The 11,644-nt window shown below is 46.1% G+C and overlaps 1 non-coding gene across 1 annotated transcript; it reads left to right on the forward strand.

Annotated features, from left to right (window-relative positions):
• The first annotated feature begins 6,416 nt into the window (after positions 1–6,416).
• trnaf-gaa lies at positions 6,417–6,489 on the forward strand. Its single transcript has one exon. It is a non-coding gene; the product is annotated as a tRNA-Phe (tRNA).
• Positions 6,490–11,644: the final 5,155 nt, after the last annotated feature.

Genomic DNA, 11,644 nt, shown 5'->3' on the forward strand with positions numbered 1-11,644 from the left:
CAGAGTGTCCTTTGGCCCGGTCAGCAGTCTTTGAATAAACTGGAGGCGGAAAGCCGCGCCCCTGCTGGCCAGATGGACCAGGCCTTGCCCCCCCTCTTCTTTAGGTAAAAACAGGACACTCTGTGGGACCCAGTGCAACTTGTCCCAAATAAAATCAACTAAAACAGACTGAATTTTTGACAGGAGAGAAACCGGAGGATCGATGCAGGCCAGCCGGTGCCACAGGTAGGACGAGACCAGGTTGTTTGCTATCAAGGTTCGGCCTCTATATGACATCTTCGGGTGTAGCCACCTCCACTTCCCCAGCCGACTCTTGACATGCTCTAGGACATTGTCCCAGTTCTTATTTTTATAGGTCTCATCCCCCAGGAAGACCCCAAGGTATCTGAGACCTCCCTTTTTCCACTGTAGGCCACCAGGCAGCCCCAACCGACCCCCCAGCTCCCCTCCAGCCATCAGAGCCTCGCTTTTCCCTCAGTTCACTCGAGCAGATGAAATAAAACCAAAGTCTTTCACAGTGTTAGTTAAAATGTCAATATCTTTTTGTGATTTAACTAAAACAATGATATCATCTGCGTACACAGACAGTTTAAAAGACACAGGACACTGGGGGAAACACACACCTGTGAGCTTAGCTCTGAGTTTGTGGAGCAGAGGCTCGATGGCTATTGAATATAACATCCCAGAGAGAGAGCAGCCCTGCCTTACCCCTCTCTGGATCTCAAATGGTGCGCTCAGCCCGCCGTTAATTTTCAGAACGCTCGCAATGTCACTATAGAGAACCCGGACCATGGCTATGAAGCCAGGGCTGAACCCAAAAGCAGCCAGAGTCTGCCACAGGTATTGGTGTTCAACCCGGTCGAAAGCCTTTTCTTGGTCTATTGAAATCAGACCAGTCTCTATAAAGCTTTAATACTCTCTGGGGGGTATTTACCCTGAGAATCCAGCTGGGTCAGGAGAACATCGCTCTCTGACTCAGTGGACTCAGTCTGGGAGCTCGTTTTTTTTTACTTTACTGTTCTTTTTTCCGGATTCAAAGTTCTTTCTTTTCTGTGACATTTTGAGGAGATCGTCATCAGACATATCCTCCTCCATCATCTGTTCAACCATGTCTTCAGTTGTATTCGACATGGTTGCTTTAGGAGTCAGAGTCTCAGTAAACACGGGGACCGACGCCGCGGGAGGATTCTCCTCAACGGACGGCCCCACCGGAGCAGAAAAAAACGGCCTTGCGGCAACAACGGGAGTGCCCCACACGGGCGGATCTCCACCAGAAGCCGCCGCAACGGGCGGATCTCCACCAGAAGCCGCCACAACGGGCGGATCTCCACCAGAAGCAGCAGCAACGGGCGGATCTCCACCAGAAGCTGCCGCAACGTGCAGATCTCCACCAGAAGCAGCAGCAACGGGCGGATCTCCACCAGAAGCAGCAGCCCCCGGAGCAGCCCGCCGGCTCCGCCTTCCCTCGGGCAAGAGCGGACCAAATGCCCCTCGCCCCCACAACCAAAACATTTCATCGTTTCCGAGGAAACGAAAACCACATAATTAAAACCATCAATTTTAAACGAAAAAGACAGGCTCAGATCAGTGTTTCTCTCTTTAAGGATCATGAAAACCTGTCTCCTGTGACACACGACATGCTTTAGTTTCGGAGATTTACATCCCAGTGAAACCATCCTGATTGGGGATACGATGTGTCCGTATCTGGAGAGCTCTTTCACTAATAACTTATTCTTAATGAACGGGGAAGCATTTGAAATCATGATTTTTGTGGCAGGGTTGACGAGAGGTGAGACGGGAGTGAAGATGTCTCGGATAACTACTCCCCTCTCCACCACCTCGCCAACCTTAGCCGTACTGTCGAGAAACAACACAATGGCCCCGTTCATCCGTGAGCCAGACTTTACGCTGTCACAACCGACAACCTCTCCCACAGCCAGCCCTGCCTCCTCCACCGAGCACTGCACTGCGGGGAAAAGCTTGATCGCATGTCTGCGAGTCAGCTTCTCAAAGTCCGCAGGTGCGGCCTCTGCCACCGGCATTGTGCCACACAGAGCACGCTGCCCCTCACAAACAATTGCACACACACGCTCACACACACACACAAAAACAGCCCTGATAATAACAAGGGATAAAATAAAGATTCATAAACACACTCACTCACTCACACTAACTGCATACACAAACACTTGAATGGTGTGTGTATCTGCATCTAATATACTTCTATGAATTGAATTGAATTGAATGACTTTATTCCTCCCCCAGGGGGGAAACACACATTCACAACAGCTCAGTTAAGAAAGGTGAGAATCGAATAAAAGTAAAAATAAGAATAAAAATAAAAATAAGATAAAATAAAAATACAATACAATACAATAGTAAGACAAAAATTACCAAAAGATAAAAGGTAAAAAGATAAAATTACACTCTAATATAGAGTATTATCAGGGAAAGTGATATGGGTGTGCTTGTACATGTGTGTGTAACATACAGGGGTATGCAGATATTTACTGTATATGTATACAGTATACACGCAATGTGGGTTATGTCATCATGTCTTTTTGCAGATTGTTCATGGTTCATGGCCAGGCTGCCCTGGTTACACCAGGGTTTCTGAGTGTGTGGCACTCAAACTCTTAAAGGAGTACAGGGAAGCCAGAAATAGGCCAAAGGACATCAAGGGGAGGACATTTGCAATTCCGCAGTCCATCGTCATGACATATTGTCATGTTAAACAGTTGATTGAGGATTGCAAGGAAATACTGCAGAACAGCAACCTGGTACTCATGACCATAAATAACATCACAGTCTCCTCCTGGTGAGTTAATTTTTACAGCTATACATATTGACTTCAAAATTAAAGTGTATCGATGTATAGAAACTACACTCAGAACAAATAATGACTGAAAAACAATGTGCTCTTCTGATAAATGCGTCTGCTGAATGACATGTAATGTAATGTAAACACCCCCCCCCAGGTTGCAGGATCGGCAGAAGAGGACAGACCGCGATTCTCTGCTTCAAGGGGTGGAGCTTCCTCAGCAGGTCTACGTGGCAGAGGAATCCCAACTGGCAGCCCTGGACCTACCATCTGAGCCTGTTCCACATGGGCATGCAGATATGGAATTCCAGGAACCGGAAAATCGTGAGGGTGAGGCGGTGATTCGCCGACGTTGCTGTGCGAGAACTTAGGTTTCCAGAGAAGATGCTTTGTCTGACCAATCAGCGTCTCAGTCACCAAATGCCCCTCGCCCCCACAACCAAAACATTTCATCGTTTCCGAGGAAACGAAAACCACATAATTAAAACCATCAATTTTAAACGAAAAAGACAGGCTCAGATCAGTGTTTCTCTCTTTTAGGATCATGAAAACCTGTCTCCTGTGACACACGACATGCTTTAGTTTCGGAGATTTACATCCCAGTGAAACCATTCTAATAGGGGATACGATGTGTCCATATCTGGAGAGCTATTTCACTAGTAACTCATTCTTAATGAACGGGGGAGCATTTGAAATCATGATTTTTGTGGCAGGGTTGACGAGAGGTGAGACGGGAGTGAAGGTGTCTCGGATAACTACTCCCCTCTCCATCACCTCGCCAACCTTAGCCGTACTGTCGAGAAACAACACAATGGCCCCGTTCATCCGTGAGCCAGACTTTACGCTGTCACAACCGACAACCTCTCCCACAGCCAGCCCTGCCTCCTCCACCGAGCACTGCACTGCGGGGAAAATCTTGATCGCATGTCTGCGAGTCAGCTTCTCAAAGTCCGCAGGTGCAGCCTCTGCCACCGGCATTGTGCCACACAGAGCACGCTGCCCCTCACAAACAATTGCACACACACGCTCACACACACACAAAAAAACAGCCCTGATAATAACAAGGGATAAAATAAAGATTCATAAACACACTCACTCACTCACACTAACTGCATACACAAACACTTGAATGGTGTGTGTATCTGCATCTAATATACTTCTATGAATTGAATTGAATTGAATGACTTTATTCCTCCCCCAGGGGGGAAACACACATTCACAACAGCTCAGTTAAGAAAGGTGAGAATCGAATAAAAGTAAAAATAAGAATAAAAATAAAAATAAGATAAAATAAAAATACAATACAATACAATAGTAAGACAAAAATTACCAAAAGATAAAAGGTAAAAAGATAAAATTACACTCTAATATAGAGTATTATCAGGGAAAGTGATATGGGTGTGCTTGTACATGTGTGTGTAACATACAGGGGTATGCAGATATTTACTGTATATGTATACAGTATACACGCAATGTGGGTTATGTCATCATGTCTTTTTGCAGATTGTTCATGGTTCATGGCCAGGCTGCCCTGGTTACACCAGGGTTTCTGAGTGTGTGGCACTCAAACTCTTAAAGGAGTACAGGGAAGCCAGAAATAGGCCAAAGGACATCAAGGGGAGGACATTTGCAATTCCGCAGTCCATCGTCATGACATATTGTCATGTTAAACAGTTGATTGAGGATTGCAAGGAAATACTGCAGAACAGCAACCTGGTACTCATGACCATAAATAACACCACAGTCTCCTCCGGGTGAGTTAATTTTTACAGCTATACATATTGACTTCAAAATTAAAGTGTATCGATGTATAGAAACTACACTCAGAACAAATAATGACTGAAAAACAATGTGCTCTTCTGATAAATGCGTCTGCTGAATGACATGTAATGTAATGTAAACACCCCCCCCCAGGTTGCAGGATCGGCAGAAGAGGACAGACCGCGATTCTCTGCTTCAAGGGGTGGAGCTTCCTCAGCAGGTCTACGTGGCAGAGGAATCCCAACTGGCAGCCCTGGACCTACCATCTGAGCCTGTTCCACATGGGCATGCAGATATGGAATTCCAGGAACCGGAAAATCGTGAGGGTGAGGCGGTGATTCGCCGACGTTGCTGTGCGAGAACTTAGGTTTCCAGAGAAGATGCTTTGTCTGACCAATCAGCGTCTCAGTCACAGGGCTGGTCCCCATACCAACCACCGTCAACTACAGTGTCTCACTCTCAGGGCTGGTCCCCATACCAACCACCGTCAACTACAGTGTCTTACTCTCAGGGCTGGTCCCCATACCAACCACCGTCAACTACAGTGTCTCACTCTCAGGGCTGGTCCCCATACCAACCACCGTCAACTCCAGCGTCTCACATTGGTCCCCATACCAACCACCGTCAACTCCAGCGTCTCACTCTCAGGGCTGGTCCCCATACCAACCACCGCCACCACCACCACCTCCAGCCACTCACTCTCAGGGCTGGTGATGAGAGGTTAGCCCCAAAAGAAGCGACAAAGGAAGGAAAACTACCACTACCAGTGTAAAATGTGTGGTAAGGCAAAGTCAAAAATTACTGGCCACACACAAACACGAGGGAAATGGTACTGTCCAGCATCTGGACAGACCACTGAAGAGTGGAAAAGCACCTTGTAACTATTTATATTTTGTTAAGATATTTTTTGTTTTATATAAGAGTTAAATCATTTATTTTAAGTGTTCATTGTAAAAACAGTTGCAAGTTCATACAGTTCATACATAAAAAATGTAGTTGCATTTGGAAGCTTTAAGAAGAAAAAAAAAAGTTCAAGCAGTTACAAGTTATGTCAAAAATAGAGTTGATTTTCAAGAAAAAGAAAAAAGATTAAGAAAAAAACAAAAAAACACAACTCTTGTGGTGTAACAGCAACACAGCCATCCTTTGGGTGGAAGATTCTAGGTGCTAATCCTGGCAAGAGTGTGCAACTTGTAATTTAATTAAAAGATTATAACATACTATACCAATAATAATGGAACAATAGAACAATAAATACTTAATATAGCAATAATAGAGAAATAAATACTTGTTTTTGTGACAGAACATTTGATGGTATAAGAATTTAACATGAATTTTAGAAATAACTTGTTATTTTTGTGAACATCTGATGGTATAAGAATTTAGGGTGAAATTTCTCTTTTTTTCTCCTTTTCTTTTTCCCTTTTCCCCCTTTTCCCTTTTTTTTTTTCCTTCCCCCCTCTAGCAGTCCCTTTTGCCCCATCCTATCTACAGTCTACCAATGGTTGGTCATGGTATAGCTCTGCATACTCACAACCATTACTACAGTCATCTGTACAGCTGTTGATGTTAAATAACAGTATAACGTCGCATTCGTCTGCTGCCTAACTGCTGCGTCAGACTGAAAATCTGAAGGTCCTGGGTTTCGGCATTTACAAGGGTTTATCTTGGCCCCTGTTGACAGTGAAACGTCTCAATCATCAGGTAGATCAGATACAGAGAGTTGCAGGCTGTTTTCTTATCGTCCTAATAGGAAGAAAATTGAAATACCGCCTTTTTGGGTGATAATGTTGTGGTTCTTCCACCCACAAGCTCATGGGGCTGTCACAAAAGTGCCGAAATAGCTCAGTTGGGAGAGCGTCAAACTGAAGATCTGAAGGTCCCTGGTTAAATCCCGGGTTTCGGCATTAACGACAAGGGTTTATCTTGGCCCCTGTTAACCTAAAGTAACAGTGAAACGTCTCAATCATCGACAGTCTACCAATGGTTGACCTTGGTATAGCTCTGCATACGCACAACCATTACATTAGCTGTTGATGTAAAATAACAGTAAAACGTCGCATTCGTCAGACTGTTATCTGGCGAAACATGATAAAATAGTTGTTTAATTAGTTTAGCATCCCAGACATCAATATCATGCTCAGTAAGATGTGTTTGCGATCGTGTATCTGGAAACAGGGCTGGGTACCTATTTATCAAATAAACTAGTTAATTTCACTTAACCTCATCTAAATGATCAAGAACCAATGCCAAAGACTTCAATGCCTCAGTTTTTTAAACGTACCTGTAGCACTCCCTCTTCTGCTGGCCATTCCCACATTTCTGCAACCTGCTTGAACAAGGAAAAGAAAGTGCCAGGATCTCTCTCATTGAATTTTGGTACCAACATTAACTTTGTACCTACATCATATCTAGGAGAAAGTCCACTAGACCACACACTTTCGCTGCCTGAACTATCATTAAGCTTGCCCTCCTTAACCAGGTTCAACTTATAGTGCTCCATCTCTAATTTGGTCGGTTACATTACATTACATTACATGTTATTTAGCAGACGCTCATTTAAACATTTGGGTACAAAGTTTCTGTTCGGTTTTGTTTTGAATTTCATTTTTTCAAGTTCCCATGGTTGTTTAAGTTTCTTGTGTTCAATTGCAATGTTAACAACTCTTTCTGTTGTTCAAAACTCAATGCCGCATTGGTCCCCTTAGGCTGAAACTCCTCCGTTTTATGGACTCCAGTGTCCACCAAGTTTGCTTGACCAGAACAGAGAGAGAGTCATCACAGTTACGAAATCTGAGTTGTGTGTTATTGACTTGTTGATACAAAGAAATAGTATGCTAAATTGACGCTCAGAACCATTAGCAATTAGCTGGTCAGGTAGTTCTCATTCAGTCATTACATCAAAAGCATGTTGTTAGCTAGATAGCGTTAGCTCGGTGGTTACTTCATCCTAACGCAGGGCTCTCAAGTCTCACGCACTGAGAGTGGCAGTCACGCTTTTCAGTCTTTTGTCACGCACTGCCGCCACACACTGTATTTCTCACGCTGAAAAAAAAAAGATAATATAAAGTTATCTGGTGCGCCGCTATCGATATGGAACCGGGAGGAAACTGTTCTCATACACATGTGCTTGCCTGTGAAATTCTTTTTTTAAATAACAATTTAAAGTGCAGTTGCAGAGTCTTCCCAGCAAAACTGAACTTTTTTTCTCATGGTGGCAAGGGAAATCACTCCATTCCTGAAGTTGTTCCAGTCTGATGAACCCAAAAGAAAAAGTGGAGAGTCAGTTAGGAGACAAGATTAAGGAGCTGAAGGAGTTGCCATGAGATTGAAACAGTACGTCAGTGTTGACCAAAGTCAAGTTGGTTTCGAACACAAATTAGCCATAGAAACATACATTCTTTTTTTATCTAAACGCAAAGAAAGGTGATATTGTCCTTATACAGTATGTTTTCCCATTGGATTGTATAGCATGGACCTATATTATAGTGAAGAAAAGTGAACGTATGTAATGTATTGTATTTGTTAAGTGGGCTTTATTTGCACTTGAAGAATTATTTTCTTTTAACATGTATGATTAATGTGCAAGTTAATGTGCAAAGAAAGGTGCTAGTGTGTCTTTATAGTATGTTCATTGTTAACAGACGGTTTAATTTGTTTTTGGTCTGAAAATGATTTACAATTGGACTTATTACTTTGCATTGAATTTATTTTGCTTTGAACTATTTAGTTTATTTATTTTTAATAAATGCTCATTATTTGCACTTGAATTCAATTAAATTTTGTTTAAACGTTTGCACGTGAATGTACGTTTGTTATAACTTTGCATTGTTTGTACGTGAAGTACATTAAATGTACATGCTTATTACATGTTTGCTAAATTTGAAAGTAAAGATTCAATGAAATTAAAGCTATTGTGTCATTCATAAAAGATTGTTCCCTTGCAAGATTGTTCCCTTGCTATGTAAATTGGGTTGTCATATCTGCAAAAGAGCAACAGTAAAACATAAATGAATGTAAACAGTATATATGTATATAGAGAGTTTATTTACAGCTTTGGCTTCCTTGAAAAAGTTGATATTTTATCTTGAAAGGGCTGGAAAATGCTTGAATTTTACTCTTAAAAAGTTGTACGAACCCTAGTTTATTTATTTGTTTATTTTTAACTTTTTATTTAGATATTTTAATCATTTTACATACTGCTGGAGCAGTGGCTGCGGTGGTGGTGGTGGTGGCACTCTGTTGGTCGACGATGAGGTCAAACAGTTCTGGGGCCAGCGGCCCTCTGATAGTGACAGCCAGGCCCGAGGCATCCGCGGGCACGTGGTGCTCAAGGGGCTGGTCTGGCTGTTGGGGCTCCTGCAGCGGAGCCCGTGGGGCAGGCAGGGGGTCTGCTGCAGTCTGGGGAGCGCTGGGCCCCGTAACTGCGGTGGTGATGGTGTCCCTCGTCATCGTCTTGCTCCTCTGATTGTGCCTTACAAGAAATAAAAAACAGACAAGAAACAATGCATGATTTATCATGACAAAGATATTAATCATGACAACAAACACACACACACACACATCAGTGCTGCGAGCCAAAGCATATTGACTTACCACATCGACAGGGTCCGCTGATTGACATCATACAGCTGGATGCGGGTGCACGCCATGAGGGCAGGACAGTTGAGCACGTTCTCCCGGATCCGCTTATAGTCCCTCATGATGCCAGCCCAGCGGTTGATGCGGACCCCGGCGATCGTCCTGGAGTCCTGGGTGTGAACGCAGCACAGCTCCAGCATGATGGCTTCAACAAGCCTGCTGGCTTTAGGAGACGGGGCGACACTGCAGAGAGAGAGAGAGAGAGAGAGAGGAGAATGTGTTAGTTACTGACTATAGCAGGCTGTAAAAAAAAAAAACTGTTAATGCAGTGACTTTGTACCGCTTCACACTCTCCACTCCTGGCGTGTGAGCGTGCCGGTTGCTGGTCTTGAATCGATCTTTGACCAGCCTGTCCTGGTGGCGGCGGGGGAAGATCACCGGTGCCTTGTCCCTCTCAGTCAGCTTCTCCCAGAGAGCGACAACCTCCCTGGACTGACGAGCGGTGACAAAGGCGTGGTGACGCAGCTCCATGAGGCCCTGGGCCAGGGCCACCACGTGTTGGTAACCGGGTTGACCGTCTGGCCCAACGACGTCCTGAAAAAAAGCACAACACACAGACACGGCACATGATGCGACGCTGCAAGTTTCTAGAGAAAATCAGCTAAGTTTTGATCTTGGTACATCAGCTATTGTTACAGCAAAAATGTGAGTGCAGCACACTTAATGTTGGTTCAATACAAAAGCAGTTTACATTTATTAAGATATACAGTATACAGACTGATACACAGATACACAGTATATTTATAAGAATATAGATTATTAATAACTTGATTGTCGTTATTATTAGACTGATTTTCCTCATCATAAATATGAAATGTTAACAGGCAACTGTCCACTCACTTCATCCTCCTCAGCCTGCTGCACCTCCATCCTGTCGTCCTCGGGGGGTTCGGGTGGGACGGGGGGTGGTGGAGTTCCCAACTGGGATGACGAGGCCTCACGCACAGGCACACTGTGGGGCTCCTGGAGGAGAGCGTCGTGATGGGCCAGGAGACGGATCTCCTCCGGGTCCTCTGGCTCCTCCTCCTCAAAGCCCTCGTCGGTCAGTGTGCCGCCGCCGCCGTCCTCGTCGTCCTCGGCGTCGTCGGTCACTTCCGGAGCGTTGGGACACTGCTGGAGCACAGCGCCCGTCTGGGCGTACAAATACTCCACCCCCAAGAGTTCCCCTGCAGAGAGCGAGTGAGACACACACACAAACACACATGAGCAGATGCCCCAAGACAACAGCAACAAACGCTCTGTCGCTGATCTCTCTGTACCTGTGTACTCCCTGGGCTGGGTGTAGTCGACAACCGGCTTGAGCCCCTTGAGCCGATGGGCCAGCCGGTTGAACACGTGCTGCTGCTGGGCACTGTAGCACCGCAGCGCCGATCGCTGACCTCCCTGGACTGCCGCTCGTCCGCGGTTTTCATTCCACCGCACCAGGCCCTCCAGCAGGTACACCTGGAAGTGTAAGTCACTCGCAGATGTACCTAGAGGTGAAGGAAGAGAGCAAAGTGTGAGTGAGAAGCAATGTATAAAAAAAAAGAAAGAAAGAAAGAAAGAAAGAAAGAAAGAAAAAACAAGATGTAAATGTGTTGTAAAATGAATGACCTGGAATGAAGCGGCACTGGTGCAGGTGTAAGGACTCGAGGGAAGTGGAGCCACGTGCGCACCGGTAGACGGGGAGCTTAACACCGCCCTTGGTGAGCTCACCTGTCTGGGCGTACAGCTCCACCCCCTCCGGGTCCTGGATGCAGTGGAGGTGGCGGCGCTGTGTGCTCCAGATCTCCTCCATGCGGGCGCGGTCGATCAACCGGACGCCCAGGGTGTCCGTCATGTCCCAGAAGGCGTCCAGCACCTCCTGGACGTGCCGTTCTGTCTCCGCCGCACCCCTCGTACGGCGTCGACAATGCCGAGCGAGCTCCTTGGCGGACAGCTTGATTTGGGCGTCCTCCCCCTCCACGGACTGCTTGGCCTCTCTCAGGCGGGCGACGTCTCCGGCGTCCCACTCGAAGATGGCAAAGGACAGCCTCGCCATGAAGAGGCCGTAGAGCTGGTGGCTGTCTGTGGTGACACCCCTCGCGAAGCGTCGCATGAGGTGCCACACGTCGAGCCTGACCACCAGCTCGTGCCACTCGTGGAACATGTGGTGTACTGACGACGTACCCACGGCGGCACAGCAGTCCCGGTCCACGTACATGATCTTTGGAGGGGCCTTTCCGGCTTCGCTGTACCTCCGCATCAGGCCGCCTGCCATGTTGGTCAGTCCGTCCCCCTCGGCTGCCGTGAGGACGGACACGAGTACCTCCCCGTACTCGTTGCCAACGTTGGCCATCCAGGCGGCCAAGCCGGCGGCAGTGCCTGCAAGCTTTTTGGTGATCTGCGAGACACAGCACAAACACACATTTAGACACACGGCACAACGACGTCATACAGGGT

The sequence above is a fragment of the Solea senegalensis genome, linkage group LG16 (genome assembly GCF_019176455.1).
Source record: "Solea senegalensis isolate Sse05_10M linkage group LG16, IFAPA_SoseM_1, whole genome shotgun sequence".
NCBI classification, from domain to species: Eukaryota; Metazoa; Chordata; class Actinopteri; order Pleuronectiformes; family Soleidae; genus Solea; species Solea senegalensis.